General features: G+C 38.2%; 1 long non-coding RNA gene across 1 annotated transcript; it reads left to right on the forward strand.

Moving 5' to 3' along the window:
* Window positions 1-2,002: 2,002 nt before the first annotated feature.
* Window positions 2,003-17,219, forward strand: LOC135702814 (uncharacterized). Its single transcript, XR_010517720.1, has 2 exons — window positions 2,003-2,090; window positions 17,032-17,219. It is a non-coding gene; the product is annotated as an uncharacterized LOC135702814 (long non-coding RNA).
* Window positions 17,220-17,530: the final 311 nt, after the last annotated feature.

The raw sequence follows: 17,530 nt of genomic DNA on the forward strand, positions 1-17,530 counted from the left end.
CAAACATGGAATACGTTTGAAATCAACCTAGTTTATGTTTGTGGCCAGAAAAAAACTGATTTTACGTTTAAATTTACCTCAAATATGTTTGTTTCGACGGTAAATTTTTCTGCGTGAGCTTTTAACCACCGACGAATTTTAACCTCGCTTTTAACACACGGCAAATGAGAACAACCCAAATTTGAGTTTAGTTCACTCATAATCACCCAAAGTGTAGGAACTCAGCGATGAGTAAAATTTGTCTCATGTTTTCCCAAGTTTTTCCAGGGAAAAATTCCCGAATTTGAGAAAAGTAAAGATTGGATTCACTCAGTCTATCCAGCTTTCCATTCTCAGTAATGGCGGCCTGTTTGTATGAATAAACGTATCCTTCCCTGTGCTACCTGGAGGTTCGGATTTTGACCCCTCCTTTTCTCTCTCCATGAACAGAAGAAAATGAAACAACATACGCCCTCCAGTTAGTGTCAAAAAGCACAGTGAAGGATACATTTATTCATACAAACAGGCCGCCATTACCGAGCATGGAAAGCTGGATTGGTATTACTCCGAGACTGCATAAAATTTTCGTCAATTTCCTCATTTTCCGGCAGATTTTGAAGGTTTTCCACAGGAAACCATGAGACAAATTTACTCATTGCTGAGTTCCTGCACTTGTGGTGATTATGAGTGAACTAAACTCAAATTTGGGTTGTTCTCATTCGCCGTGTACGTTTTTATTCACGGAATTAGGTTTTGCACCGTCGGGGTTAACCTCAATCTGATGACAGTTCAGTGGTACTGTTTACGTGGACTTAGTCGTTTTTTTCTTGGGTAGATTTTCTCGATAATTTTTCAGACTGCAGTGAGATGTAAACCACACTTCTGCATTGTCCACGAGCAACATCCTTTCACCGCACTGTTTCTCGACAATTTTCAAGTTAAAATTCAGAAATTTTAGAATTTGTTTTTTCGAAAAAACGACTAAGTGCTTGTAAACAGTACCACTGAACTGTCAAAAAGGTTCAGCCTATTAACACTGAGTTCATTTGTGACGTCACGCTGCAGAACCTAATATTCGTACAATAATAAAAAAAAAACAGAAAATGGTTGAAACTTTCTCTCTTCCTCTTTGCGTAATGTTCACTCATCTTAATTTTACCGGGCATTCAAAATGTTCAAGGAACTGATAATATGATCACTCAATTTATCCACAAAACGGAACGCTTTGTGTTCATTCGAATAGCTCAAGAATACTAAATTAATAAAATTCCACACATTTTTATTAACGAATTTCCATGTGAAATTCCACATGATTTTCATGTGACCAGACATAAATATAATCCACGCAGAAGCACACATGAAATTTAAGAATCAAATTAATAGTATGTGTGGTTACACATGGTTTTTAAGTGTACATATATTAAGTATGTGTCCGACACATAGATATCATTTGTTGATCACATTGCAAAAATTAATGTGCGCGACACATAAAAACAATGTTTGAAATTTTATCAGTGTAATCTTCTTGCTTTTACTTCCATCTTCTTTCTTTTCTCTGCTGGCACTAGGATCCATGCCTCATATTCAAAAATCTTGCAAAGTTCGTAGTTCGGTTTCCTCCCATACCACTTCTCGAACGGACTCACCGATAGACCGGGTCGGAAGACGATTCTAAACGTATGTTGCCGTCAACACCGCTTCTCCATAGAATCTTGAATCCAAGCCCGCATTCAGTAGCATACACATGGTAATCACCTTAAGGTAACGATTTTTCCTCCATATTTGGTTCGGTTCGATTCAAATGTTACTTTCGACGTAATGAAAATTTGCTCTTGATTGAGTCGTTTGTGCTCATTTTCATCTGAAGCATGGCCAAGTTAAGTTATACCAAAAAATGATTTCATCTAAGCGTGAACGTCGAACTGTCACATTGATGTGTGGCTCTTCTATTTACCGTGTAGTGTTTTACATAAAAGTCGTGAAAAAGTCAAGTGGGATGATCAGTGGTGTGATTTTTGTGAGTTATTTTTGGATAATATTGCATTTGTATTCATAAAAGTGCGGCTGTGAATTTATTGTTTGCTGTTAATCATTTTGCCAAAGCCGAAAATGTAAGTAGATTATCAATAACTAAACATGAGCCTGCTGGCACCGCAGTGCATCGTCATGCAATCGATTTTTCATTGACTCAGTGGAAGCAAAACCTGTCATTGTGAGCGGCGTGGTGTGATGATTAGAGTAAAACCAGGATTGACTAGACATACAGTATTGATCGATTATTCAAATGTTAGCATAAGCTGGCAACTATGCGTGTGTATTAATATTAATACGAGCTGTCGAGCATTGATTGAAACATCTTGACAATCGAAAAGAGAAACAGTTTTATTCCATGAAAATTGTTTCGTACATTTTGTGTTAAAACCAGTTCTTTATGATTAGCATGAATTAGAAAATAATACTCTTTATAGCTTATTGACCCTTGCGATTCCTTATTTGGTTTGTTACCCTAGTTTCAACCTTCGGTACAAAACAAATGCGAGAGTCTGTAAAAATTAGTCAAGTTAACGAAATGAATGTAAAACAGACAAACACAAATATCAGCTGATCTTCAGGGGTATTCACCCATCTTGGAATAATTATGTTGATATACTGTCATTTGGTAGAATGGTTTTGGATGTCTTCTTTTTTTATTTTACTTCATTCAGCATTTTGAAAAAAGGCAATTTTAATTTTGTTTTCAATGATCTTGTTCTATAGTTATTTGAACATGCGCCGGTGACATTACTAGATGAATTTTTCAAATTGTCCTAGCTGATTTGATTTTATCATCCTTGATCAATTCGATTAGCTCTAAGTATTTGTATTTTTATTTATTTAGTGTAAAGTTAGTCTGTAGTTGACACTTTTTACCAGGTCAAGGAAGAATACATTATTAAAGAATAAAAACAAACCAGCATAAGGCTGAAAGTCTCTTTAATAAAGAAACGAACAAAAACACATTATTAAAGAAGAACTGATTTTAAACAAAAAAGTATTAGTTTTTCATCGTACCTAGCTATTAATCAACATTTATTTTTACGGTGCACGGACGAATAATAAAAATCTTCAGTAGACTAAGGGCCAATTTCTTCACCACCGCATAGGCTTTAAACCAGGCCCCTTATTGTGCAAGTCTAAACAAACTCAACTTGAGTGCATAATGTGGTCTAAGGTTTAACCATATGAGTAAACCTGGTTTAAAACTTAAGCGCATGTGAAGAAATTGTAAATCCGGTTTAACCCAAGTTTCACCAAAATTTAAAACCTGGTTTTAGCCGTCTTACAAAGAAGGGTATACATTAGGGTGGTTCAAAATAACGGTTTTGCTCCATCAAGCTCAATCGATTCTAAATCAGATCCTGATGAGCTTTTTGAGCGTCTTGTTTATTTCAATTAATTCCGTTATAATTGCTCATCTTTTGACATATACGCGTATTAAGTCTACTACAAGCAGACTTCATCAGTGCCAAGTACACACAACTGAAGAATCAATTTTTTTTTAAACTTTAAATGATCTTCATTTCTTGTATTTGTGTGTTTAAATGTATTACTTATCAAGTGACACAGATGCGTCTTTTCAACTTTAGTTCTTTCGAATTTCAATTATTATTAGTTACAGTTCCTAGTCATATCAGGCCTGTTTTAGAGAATGACCACCTTAGTGGGATTGGTTTGTTTTCAATTGGAAAAAGGAAACTACTTATAACTACTATTTACAACTACAACTAACCTACAACTACTATATACACCTACAAATTGCTTATCAAAGCATGTTCTGATATATTAAATTTTTGTGCAAATTGAGTATTAATTTTGTTAATTCTGGAATCTATTTTGGGAATGCCTGCCAGTCAGTTTGTTCACCCTTGAGAGGCGGGATCTCGGCAAATCAGCGGATACAGACACCTAACCAAGCCAGAACACTTGACTACAGTTTTGTCTTCATGCGAACGGAAGAGGAGCTTTTTATCGAACAACATCCCGAGATAGCTTACCTCGGCAGACCACTCAACCCTTTTTTTTTGTTTTATTGTTTTATTGTTGTTTTACAGCCCCAATGATGTTAACCTTTTCAACTATGGTTAAAAAAAACATTCAAGCATGGTCATAACATAAAAAACATTAAAACCATATATCTTATAGTCAGTTACTCCCGGAAAATAGAAGAAACCTTTCGACGAAGCGCATCACGGGAGAGATGAAAGTCGAAGACATATGCAACTCTGTTGAATGTTCTCTGCAGTCCGCAAATCGCACCGTGTGCGCCCATAAGTACAGTACAAAAGGGAGCCCGTTTCAGTTTGGGCGATTGCCGATGGAGCAACATGATCGCTTGAGTTTTGGAGGCATTGATTTTGATTTTCCACGTGGTGCGAATAGGAAAAACATGCAACCGTCTGCGAAGAGAGGAATGTCGGAAGTGTAAATGCTGTAAATCAAGGGGCCCAGCAAACGCATTGCGGAACACCTGCTGGGATGGAAAACGTGTCTGAAAGACAACCAATCAACGATACCTTAAACGACCTTTGCTGGAGGTAGTTACGGGTTATTTTAATCAGATGTAAAGGAGGAGCGACCCCGGCGTAGTGGTTCAAGATGATATCGACAGCATTTTATTTTTCGGCAGCGTCACCGAAAGCTTCGTTCGTTCGACCAATCGTGCCATCGGACTGGCCCCGAGTTTCCTTCCTCTTCTTGCTGCGTTTTTTCCGTCACAGCTGGCTGGATATTCCCATCCATGGGGAGAACAGCAAACCTGTTGAATGTAGGTTAATACACCCGAGCTTCCTTCACCAGGCTTCGCGAGCGATGCTTCCCCATTTCGGGGCACGCACTAAAAAAAAACCGCGGAAGAGAGAGTGCGAACACTATTTTTTTCCTTCATTTGTTTTTCGTCGATCTTGTTTTCCGTGCTGAGCACCAATGCTACCGACGCCAGGAAGGCAGCCCCACACCTGGACCCTACATATCGACCCATCAACTCATGAAACGGGGACCAACGGCTTTACTTCCCTCCGAAGGAAGGCGTGATCAGAGATGTTATGCCTCAGAACATCCCGGCGGCGCCGACTGGGATTGAATCCAGGCCTGCTGGGGTGAGAGATAATCACGCTTACCACCGGCGCCGCTAGCGCGAACACTATCGCCACAAACTTTTCGAACAACTCGAGAGAGCGAGCTGACACCGGACTGAACTGCTCGACGATCACTGAAGAATACATCTATCATCTAAAACTAATATACTAATCAAGGGTTAGAACGATGAGAACAAAAAGTTAATATTTCCCATAATAATTCCCATATAAACAAGAAAGGGCCAGTATGAATGTTTCTTTTCGTATATTTAACGTCGGTCTCTGTTCCGCAATCTAGTGCCAATCACCGACGGACATCGACTGCCATCCATTGACGGCAATCGAATGTGCAGGAAGGCAGCTTCCACACCTGCGTAGGATATCGCACCCATTTATCAACACACATGGACCGGGACCAACGGCTTTACTTCTCTTCCGAAGGAAGACGTGACCATAGATTTTTATGCCTCAGAAAAATCCCACCGACCTCGGCTGGGATTGAACCCAGACCCATTGGGGTGAGAAAGCAGTCACGCTTACCACTACACCATCGGTGCCGGCAGTATGAAAGTTAGCGCGTCTAAATTTTGGGAGAACTATCAGGACCTGATTTGAAATCGATTGGGCTTGGTTGTGCAAAATCGATATTTTGAACCACCCTAAAATATATGCATATATCGCTTGGACTTTCGATACGAGGCCCGGAAGACCGAGTGTCATATACCATTCGACTCAGCTCAACGAGATCTGAAAATGTATGTATGTGTGTGTTTTTTATTACAGTAAAGACGAAAACTTCAATACACACTTAGAAATTATTACCCGAACTTTCAACAGCTGAACTGTTCGGTAAAAATCAAAATGCCTGATTAGATTTAAGACTTGAAAACAAGAAAAAATTCACCACATTCGCAAGACTCGACTATTTAGACAAGGCTGACAGTGTTTTTAAATTAATATTAAGTCAACCTGCCTTTGAAATGAGGGTCAAAGTTTTACCGAACGATCAGCTGTTGAAAGTTCGGTAAAAAATTACCCTATATGTTACACCCTGGCACGGTGTAGTATTCACTAGTGGCCTAATGTCTCCCCACTAAAACCTCCTTACTCGCGCATGTACCTCTTATAATCTCAGCGTTGCTAGCTCGCTGATTGTTTCTTCACATAAATTACAGCTCCGACAGTATTTGAGCGACTACCCTGCTGACGGCATCCCAGATGCTCTCCTCTTGACACATTTCCTCGACGACAGTCTCTGCGCTAAGGGTAGGCATCTCCCTTCGCACTGCTTGAGGATAAAGCCCTACAGTAAAAGTATGGACGACTGTCACCACAAAACTGAAAAAAGCTGGTCCAATCGAGCAAAGCGGTGCATTTTGACGGTTCGATTGGAACAACTTTTGACAGACGTCCATACTTTTACTGTAGGGCTTTACTTGAGGACGGTCGAAGCAATGTTGCTGATTGATGAGCGAAGTCGCGATTTGAAACCGACAATAATCTCCACGTGAGAGAACTACAAACCAAAACTGTCTCTGTTCATCAGTCACCTACCGCTTCAAGAGAAGAGCGAAAGAGTGCCCTTTACGTTTACGCCTTTATGAAATGCATAAATCCATGTCGATACCGAGGAAACTCGGGCACTGAGTGAGTGCCGCTCGAGTTTCAGGTGGCTTGAATCACTGATTGAGTGAGTCAATTGGCGTTGACGGCGACTCTGTAGCTCTTTACTCCAAATTTTTCGACGGTGCCGTCAGCGCCAATGGTTCAGCAAGATTTTACTTGTTATTATGTACGGATACGGAGACACGACAAAAATAGCGAAAGAGAGTTTTTTTTTCTCCCTGCCTGCCGCAGTCCGCGTTTTGTTTCATTGGTGAAGCTTATTGTTGTTATTCTTACTGATGCAGATTTTGCTGTCTTCACCCACTAAGGCTGTGAACCATTTGCCGAGTTAAATTCAACTCGTAGTTAAAAGTGACATTTCGAAAGTTATTTCTTATGTTCGAAAATCCCTGTGTTACCGATCGTTCGGATTTCGAGCAGAACTCAGCCACGGTTGTCAAAATTTAACTTCTTGTCTGTCAGAAACAACCACGCTTGGATAGCAGGGTTAATCGATAATTTTCCATCTGTCAAATTTTAACCAAAAGTTAAAATAATCCACCAAATGGTTCAGGGCCTAAGCAATGCTCACCTAAATTTTGCTGCGGGGAGGCGAAATATTTTGCAACAAATGGACGGTTTTGCGCTAACGAGGCATCTTGAGGGCAGTGAGGGAAAGATGGACACTCTCTATTTTAATCCAAAAAATAGTGTCGCATAAAATTAAATGTACTAAATTTAGTGCTTTAGCTCACGAAGTGCTTTGTTTTTAATTTACGAAATGTTGCCCACATGCAGTTTATAGTTACCGGAAATCCTTTTATATGTCAAGATGCAAATCAGGGTTATAGATTGTTTTTGGATTTTTAAACAATAATAATTAAATAGGGGCTCTTCATTAACTTCATGGACTGTTTTGGGGGTTCTACACAGTTTAATGTGTTTAGTGCATATTTTACTATTATATTATACTAACCATTTCGTTCAAGCTAAATCTTTCACACAACTAAACATTGATGAACAAAATTTACCCTGAGAATTTAGTAAATATATTTTGTATTTATTTTTAATTTAATTTTTTTCTCGAAACAATTGCATGTATGCTTTGTACTTAATTGATAGCAGACTTAAGCAGTGCCGACGCGTAATTACTTTGAAGTACCTGTTCAACATGTTCAATAACAAAGTTCTATTTCTAAAAACTTCAGATAATGCCTTCTAACTTCATACAATTTCTACAAAATTCGGGAAAGTCTTACAAGTTTCAGGAAAATCCTGTGAACTACTGTGATGACCTACGACGGTCAGGAAATCTCTCCGAACCTTCAGAGAAGTTTTACAAATTTCAGAGAAGCCTTACGAACTTCAGGGAAGTCCTTTAATCTTTGGGGAATAACTACGAATTTTACAGAATTTTCTACAGATTTAATGTAACTTCTACGACATTTAGGCATTGCTTAAAACTTAAGGATAATCCTATGACACTTATGGATTTTTTCCGAGCTTCAGAGAAGTCTTCAATACTCTTGGGAAGTCCTCTGAACTTAGCATAGTTCTCCAAGCTCCTAGAACTTCCGAGAAGTCGATTGAACTACAGGTAGTCCTACGAAATTCATGGGAGCTCTCCAAACTTCAGGTCATTTCCAAGAAATTAAGGGAAAACCCACAAACTTTTGGAAAACCCTTCGATTTTTAAAGCCTAATGCACTTCAGGGAAGCTCTTCTAAATTTAGGGTCCTCATATATTCAGTTAAGTCCTTCAAACTTCAGGGAAGTCCTCAGATCTTCGAGAAAGTTCTTCGAACTTGAAGGAAGTCTTACGAACTTCTGAGAATTTCTACGAACTTCGTGGTACTTCTACGGTATTTAAGAAATTTCTATGAATTTCAAAAAACTCCGAACTTCAGGGAAGTCCTAAGATCTTAAAAAAGTCCTTCGAACTTCGGGGAAGTACCATGAAAAAAATTCAGGCAATACAGGCAATACACCTTAACGCTTCAGGGAAGTTCTACGAACTTTAGGGAGTTTCTATGAACTTCAGCAGTCAGTCTTTTTAAAATAAGAGTTAATAAAGCAGCGTTGTTTATGAAATCTATTAATCATATGATTTTGAAATCATGTTGTAATCAAAATTCTGCTAAATAAGATCCTTTATCGTTGACAATTTGCGGAAAATTTAAACAAACTGGAAATCCGTAAAATTGTTAGAAGCAAAGGTTTGTTTAAAGAGTCCTCATTCATATCACATTTCGCAATTTGACTTTGAGATAAACTAAAAATCGCAATAATAAAGTAAAAAAATCGCAGTTTCAAAAACAGAAATCTCAAGATTTAGGGGCTTATAGATCTTTAAATTTCAGACATTAGATAGGACTCCGCGCTAGTCCGTCGTATCTCAGCTTTTCTTCGTCATATACCCCTAAAATCGCTCATTTTACGGGTTATCGCAAATGTTTCAGTGTCAATCGTAATTAATCTTGTAAGCAAAGATGTTTTTGCAATATTATAGTTTTTGCTATTATAGTTTTAGCACATAGAACGGAAATAAGCGCCATGATACGACGAAGTAGCACGGCTCCCTACCAGCTTCTTTACAGCAAACAATCAGATAAAGATTTCACGAGCATTCACAAGAACCTTAATACCTATTTTGGTTTGTGAAATTCCGCATTGCGCGAAGAATGATGGTACAAGGATTCACTTAATTTTTTTTTATTAAAAATTGTTTTTTAAAACCAGGAAATTTTTAAATCATTGACCAGGAAAACCAGGAATTTCATAATGGAAATTCACTTGCCACCCTGTCAATGACTGAGAGAGAGAAAGTCTGGTTAGATGAACACATTCTCAGCATTTGTCTGTTCTCCCGCCGAGTTGAGTCGGAATATTTTTGTTATTGCCTCTGTCCTATTCGTAGTGAGAGCCTGGTTGGAAAATGAACATGGTGAGTTGTATCTCTCAAATACTGGTACTGAGTTTTCATTGATGCGAAAATTTGCAACATTGGGTTGAAAACCATGTGCTCCGGCGTTTCATCCACATTTCCACACTTAAGTTGGGTTTAGACTAGGCAAGTCAAATGATCAACTCAGTTCAATTCAATTTTTTAATTCAAGTGAGTTGATCGAGTCAGTTGAATGGCATGGTTTACACGTTAAATTCGCGTTCAAGTCAGTTGAATTCAATTCCGTAAATTCCGGATAAATATACCGTTTAGGGGAAACGCTATTATAGTTGCGGTACGTTAGAAGCGTTAAGTTCCTATAGTTGTGCATGGAGACTCAATACACAACTATAGGAACCTAGCGTACCGCAACTATAGGAGCGTTTACCCTACTACGTGTGGGCTATATATCGCATACATTTACATGAATTTTTCAAGCGTTGTTGCACAAATTCGAGGATTACTTACGAGGTTGTGTTCCCAAAAACGGGAATGCGCAGTATAACCATAGAGGTAACTCTAAGACCACTGGGTCCCGAAGAAAATCATTATTATTTTTGGCTCACTCAGTACCAGAACAACGGTCCCAAGCAGTCCCAAGCTATTTCACTCACCCCTGCATGTTCTGCATGAATCCACACACCCCTGATGTTATCTGTCAAACTTTCATAGCGAATCAAAACAAACATAGTGTAGTAATATAATTTCAACTAGAATAGGGTACGTTAATCGTTTGCTTGGGACCAATAGGCTACTAAAGTGGTGAGCCAATTTAAAATCGTTAGTTTCGTATTGATTGTTGGTATAACCATAGAGGTAACTCTAAGAACAGAAGGTCCCGAAGAAACGAGCTCAACTTTTTGGCTCAGCTCTGGTACTATCGTCGGTCCCAAGCTAATCGATGCACCCCTCGAAACATAGGAAAACCCACGAACCCCTAATTTTATCTGTCAAACTTTCATAGCGAAAAAAAACAAACATAGTGTAGTACTGGAATTTTTACTAGAATGGGGTACGTTAATCGATTTGCTTGGGATCAATAGGCTAGTCAAGTAGTGAGCCAATTTAAAATCGTTAGTTTCCAATTGATTGTTGGTATAAAGGCCGGCGCACAATGCATACGTTTTCGGGTTTTTTGACAGATAATGCATGGGCTAACTGTCAAAAAACCTGAAAACGTATCTATTGTGCGCCGGCCTTAACTTTACAATCCTCCGAGTAGGTACGCTGTCTCTCGAAAGGAAGGAATAGAAAAAATATCAACAACGTAGGGGCTTCACCATTCGATAAATCTGGCAGGGGTCGACATCTTTCGTTTTCAGTGATAAATATCATATTCAGTCGAAGACAACAAATCAAGATGATATGATGTCTTCGATTCAGTATAGAGTATTTGGTAAATGTAAATCTTAAGCATTATTACATATATCGATAAACAGGAAAGCATAAATTTTTTCACATGATTATCGAACTGACTGGTACTATCCTCTAGTAGCCACTGTCGAAATTAACTTTTATTAACACGAAAATATTGACAATCACGCTTGCAACAACAGAACATAATCAAAAACTGTAATTTTCTCTTATTACAAGTTCCCTCGGGGGCATCCTAGTGGTAATGGAGTGGCTAATTTAATATAGTACATTTTATGACTATAAATAGCCTATTCTTGAAAAACTATGTTTCACGAAAACAAGCCGTCGAAAAGCATGTTTTGCTGAAAAACTTAAATTTTCGGTTACAACTGGATCCCACGGGGGCATACCGGTGGTTCTTAAGTAGGAAAAATGGTAAATGATGCATTTCAAGGCTATAAATAGCCTATTCATGAAGAAAGGCATGCTTTGGTGATGCCTTCGAGAGGCATGTTTTGGCGAAAAACTGTAATTGTCCCCAACTACAAGTTTCCCAGAGGGCATCCTGGTGCTTCCAAAGTGGCCAATATAGTAAATGTTCCATTTAAGGCTATATATAGCCTTTTCATGAAAAACCATAACGATAGAGCCGTCGAAAGGCATGTTTTGGTGAAAACTTCAATTGTCCCCTACCATAGGTTACCCTGGGGGTATCTAGGTGGTCCCGGAGTGACCAATATAGCTACTGGTCCATTTCAAGACCACAAATAGGCTATGCATGAAGAACTATGAAGATAGAGCAGTCGAAAGGCATGTTTTGGTGAAAAACTACAATTTTCCTCTACTACAGGTTCCCTCTGGGGCATCCTGGTGGTCTTGGAACGACCAATATGGTCAATGCTCCATGGTGAGACTATACATAATATTTGCAAGAGAAACCATGAAGAAAGAGCTGTCGATCGGCATGCTTAGTTGCTTGTATGCATTCGTTCTTTATAGTAGGGATGTCAAAAAAAAAAATCTCAAATCGTGAAATCTTTAGAAGAACTGTTGAGCTAGATGACGATTTCAGTAAAATTATGTATACCTATTATATAATATGTAGTTTTATTTGGGACTTTTTACACTCACAGCCCTTCATAGTAAATTTAAACAGCCCTAAAAACACAAATGTTCAGTAGGTGTTAACTAGATGATCCAAGTAACCATAGGCACGTTATTTCGCCTTTTTGGCTATGTACGGGCCTCATCAGAACTTGCCCAGACAACCAGAAGTCGTATAACAATTTGCAGACATTGTCGTAAATTGCTACAGTTTAAGTCAAAATCGCATATAAGAATGGCATGCATCGCATTATGTTTAAGTTAAATCGTATAGAATACAAATTTCTGACCTATATGCGATGATTCATTTTTCCGTCGTACTGTATCACAAATCAAATCGGATTACATCGTAAGACTTTTCAAAGTGAATTTGTTATTACAGATTAAATCGCATATGATGTTAAATCTACTCGTTTAAAATTAAATTCAAATTTGCACGTATATGGCCTCCACTTTTGTACGTATTAGCCATTTATTTGCATTCTATACGATTTGTTGGTTTGTATATATGTTTCTATATCGTGAAAACAACCTTGTATATACGTGCATTCTGGTTGTCTGGGTGCAAACACTGGTGTAGCCGTTGTTCAGTTGTATATAGCCAAAAAGGCGAAATAACGTGCCTATGGTTACTTGGGGAGATTGGTAAAACATTGGTGAATGAATTTTAAAAATTGGTTGCGAAACCACCGAGATCCAGCTAGTTGATCATTTAGGACCGAGTGATTCGTGAACCTGGTATTCCGCGTTAGGATTTTGCTCCCAGTATTTCTAGTGTTAAAGACAGTGGCGTTTCCTTAACCTCAATCTACCTGTGCACTCTCACAACATAAACAATTAGGGTTTTTGATCTAATTTCCGTCCTACTAAGGACATCCCGCACTTTACCACGCTTTTTGGAAAGGGTTTGAACAAAACATGGAATGTTTTCACCAAAGATAACTTCTAAATTTATCCACCTTTCCATACGTACCGTTGGATTTGATAAAGAGTCAAACAATGTTGAGATATTATTAAAAATCTAACACTGCTTCTTGGTTCTATTCGTCCTACGCGTTTTAATTACGTCCAAACGCATTGAAACACCATTAAATTTTCTTCATCCTACGGATAAACGGAGAAAAAGGGGATACGCTAGGAGCACTTCTTTTGTTTGGAGAACAATGAGCGTAAATATGCATATAATGCGCTCTAATAGGATTTATGTTGTAGCTAATGAACTAACGCATCGGAACAAACGTATTATTGTTTTGTGCATTGTGAAATCATTGATATTATTGATGATTTCTGCTTGATAGAACGGAAATGGGCGATTACGACGAAGTAGCGCTCTTCCCTATCAAAATATTACTTGCAATGGATAGATATCGAGTAAACTAGATAGAATAATAGATAGAAGATTAAGTGTATTTTTCAACCGATTCGAGTATGAATATGGCATTAAATCTGTATGTATGGCCCGAGGTATGGCCAAATTATTCTCCACATTAAGCATATTAATAACACAAACATTAAAGTTTGAATAAGACAGAGCTCCAAACCGAGATGTCCCTACAGGAAAGGAATTTAAAAAAAGACAAAACTTTAAAATACAATGCAGCATCCTTTAAAAAGCGCATTACTGCTGCCAGTGTGGAGGGATCATCACCCAGCATGTCGCGTATGCTATTTGGTGGTCCGTGGGGTTCCTACAGGTGCTGATACTGAGTGCATACGCATAGAATGTGCTCGATTGAGGTTGGTGTTCTACAACCGACACAAGTTATGTGGAACGGCGTTCCACCGAGCGTTCCACCGAAATTGTGTGAGATCTTGCTGTGACTGGTCTTCAAACGCGACACTATTTTCTGATCCCGCTGATTCAACGGTTCTGTCCACTTCCTCATCGTCCCTTTGATCCGTCTGATGAAGAGGGAGCGGTTTTGGGCTCACTCCGCGTCTCAAGCTTCCCACAGTTTGCTCACGATCCATCGCTTGACATCGTGTAACGGTGCTTCGTTGGTATAGCGAGGGGCAGATGGTCCTGCCCCAGCCAGAAAGTCAGATTCAGAGTTGCCTGGTATTCCGCAGTGTCCCGGAACCCAGCAGCGTGTTTGGTGGCGTGGACTTCATCGTCGCCTGTACCCAGGGATGAGTACGGGCCTCGGATGTCAGGGCTTGTTTGACGCTTTGCAATTCCGTGAGGACCAGGATCGGTCGATCCGAGCAGCGATACATATAGCAGAGAAGTCAGAACATTGCGGCGGTAAGCTGCAGCTTGTTGTTGTGATGTTTCCGGCTAGACCGATACCGACCCCGGCCCGTTGCAAATGAAGTTTAAAGGATATATCAATATCATAAACTGTAGTAATTATAATCTACAGGTCGATAACGATCTTGTCTACTCACATCTGTTCCTTTACTATGCCCTGAACACAAAAACCCTAGAGGCATTATGGTTTTGGGTAGAGAGGGTAAAGTATAAGAGAAGAGCGGATTCAAAATAAACTGCCTTGACAACCTACCCAAACAACCAGTATAACAATGTACAAACAGTTTCGTAAATTGCTACAGTTTAAGTCAAAATCGCATATTATAATGGCATACCTCGCATTAAGTTTAAGTTAAATCGTATAGAACGCAAATTTCCGACCTATATGCGATGACTCATTTTTCTGTCGTACTGTATCACAAATTAAATCGGATTACATCGTATATGATGTTAAATCAACTCGTTTAAAATTAAATTACAAAATGCACGTATATGGCCTCCACTTTGGTACGTATAAGCCATTTATTTGCATTCTATACGAATTTTTTGTTTGTATATCATGAAAACAACTTTGAATATACGTGCATTCTGGTTGTCTGGGTAACAACAACAACAACACTGCCATTGTAATCAAGATAGGCGCTGCTCGATTGGCTCTGGCTTTGACATTTCGTTTGGCTCCAAACTTGCCAGTCCGCTGGAGAACTAACCTTATCGAATGATTTTCATCGACAAGCAAACATTTGTGCTTACATTTCACACAGCAAAAAATAAATTTTAATATTACATCCAAGAGGATGCACTTCAATCATGTCGAAAATCTCATGTAATTTTTTATGGCCGCAAAAATAAACAAATGCAGTAAAAGCAGCGTAATGTCAGTTCATGCACTGTATTCATGATAATTTTGTCCTTCTTGGCAAGTAAAATTACACCACATTTTCGACACGATTGAAGTGCATCCACTTTTAAGTGATATTAAAATTAATTTGTGTAAAATCGCCGAAAAAAGGTTTATTTTTGTCAAGCACACCCTAGTCTATTTGCAAACATTATAGAAGATAAATCTTAAACACAGCTTCTAATGTAATTGTTTCTTGTTCAGAAATATATTTCAAAAGCAACATCATCATCATCATCATCATCAGCATTATCAACATGATCGATAATAAGGCCTGGGTTCAATCCCAGTCGGCGCCGCCGGGATGTTCTTAGGCATGACATCTCTGAAGTAAAGCCGTTGGTCCCCGGTTCATGAGTTGATGGGTCGATAGGTAGGGTCCAGGTGTGGGAGCTGTTTGCCTGGCGTCGGTAGCATTGGTGCTCAGCATGGAAAACAAGATCGACGGAAAACAAGCCAAGGAAAAAAAACATGATCGTATATCTATTTTTTGAAATCAGGGAGCAAATTTAGGAAAAACATATTTTTTTCTAATTCTGCCTTTTCCGAGATGAACTCAAAGATATGAAGCGATGTTTGTGATGATGTGGTAGTGCTTGAACTCGTAATCCTTGCTGTAATCAAAATATATTTACTACTGTGATCGTGTTTGTCAGTTCCTTCATGGACACACTCGTTTTGCATCATTCAACCAAGCGGAAGAATGAACTCACCACACGCGCTCATTTTACTTTCAATAGGACACTCATATACCATTAATATTGTAATTAATGAATGTTCACATCTCCGTTTTCCGTTTTTCAATGAACCATCCATGAGAGATTGAACTTGTAAACAAACAATCTCAAAAGTCATAACTGCAGGGGTTGCAAACTCATGGTATACTGAGACTAACACCTTGATTGCGGCACTTCGACACGCTTGGCACAGATATAGTATTCGGCACAAATTGATATGTGTAGAGTTGAATACCCGTTATGCACAGGTAAAAAGTGAGGTTACGGGACGCCACTGGTTAAAGAACCCCGAAGCGTATTAAATTACAGCAGTTTACTAAAGCAAACTTTTGGAAGTTGTAGTTGCATAATTTAGAAAATTTGTGTAAATTTATTTATTTACACCCAGGTCTTTCTTTTTACATGGGAGATATGAACCGTGTTAAAAAGCCTACTAAGATTTTAATTTTTCAGATGCTAATATATAAAAAAAATATGCTATACACACAAAATTGTGACTTTTTTAAGCATGCCATTCGATTACTAATGGCTTGAAACGGATAATGTAGTTCGAATCAAGTCAATAGGATAGGTTGTATCGTTATCGAGAAATCGTTAATACCGTGTAAATTGCGACTCAGTTGTAAAAAGAAGAAATCATGTAAAAATAGACTTAAGTGTATTTATTTATTTATTTATTTATTTATTTTAAAATTAGTATTCGTCATGGGGCTTAAATTAGCCTGTTGATTGAAAACAATAAATAAATAAATAAAAAGTACTGGATCGCCTTCAATTGAAAGATATTAAAATTATTAGTACTTAATGGAACCCTTGCGAAATGATGTACAGTTAACTCTCCTTACTCGATATTCTCCCTAACTCCATTTCTCTATATTATGAAGGTATCAACTAAGGTTTAAATAGGGTTTTAATTAAACATTGAAATTTAAAATTTATAAAATGTAACGTTGATATTTGAATCAATTACCTTAAGATAAATAAACGTCCCACTTTTACTGTACAATTGCTTGATTTATTATTTAATTTTGTCTTTCTAGAATTAACACTTGATCATGCCTGTAGGCAAAAAAGGCGCCCAAGGATCTAACACAACAACATTAGCAAAACAACCATCGTCTGTAACTAACAACAGCGAACATAGTTTGAATAATCTTGTTAATAGACCCCAGCGTAATGATGTTCTAGAAAATTTAACTAAAGAGCAACTAAAAGCGGAGTGTCGAAGGCGTGGACGAAAAACCAGTGGGAATAAATCGGAATTGGTACTTATATATTTATATATTATAGCCAACACTTACTTATATATTTTTATATTATAGTAAACACTTCTATGGTTACATTACGTTAGAAGCGTTAGGTTGTGTATGAAGTCTCCATACACAACTATAGAAACCTAACGCTTCTAACGTAACGCAACTATAGGAGCGTTTACCATTTTTATTTTGCTAAGCCTTTTTCTGTTCGCTTTTTACTATTTGTTTTTTTATTTGGGTTGATTAACATAGCGTTATCTGATTTTTGTTTTGTTTTTGTGAT

The sequence above is a fragment of the Ochlerotatus camptorhynchus genome, unplaced genomic scaffold, assembly GCF_037179485.1.
Source record: "Ochlerotatus camptorhynchus isolate MF236.1 unplaced genomic scaffold, CSIRO-AGI_Acam_v1.1 ptg000199l, whole genome shotgun sequence".
Classification (NCBI taxonomy): domain Eukaryota; kingdom Metazoa; phylum Arthropoda; class Insecta; order Diptera; family Culicidae; genus Ochlerotatus; species Ochlerotatus camptorhynchus.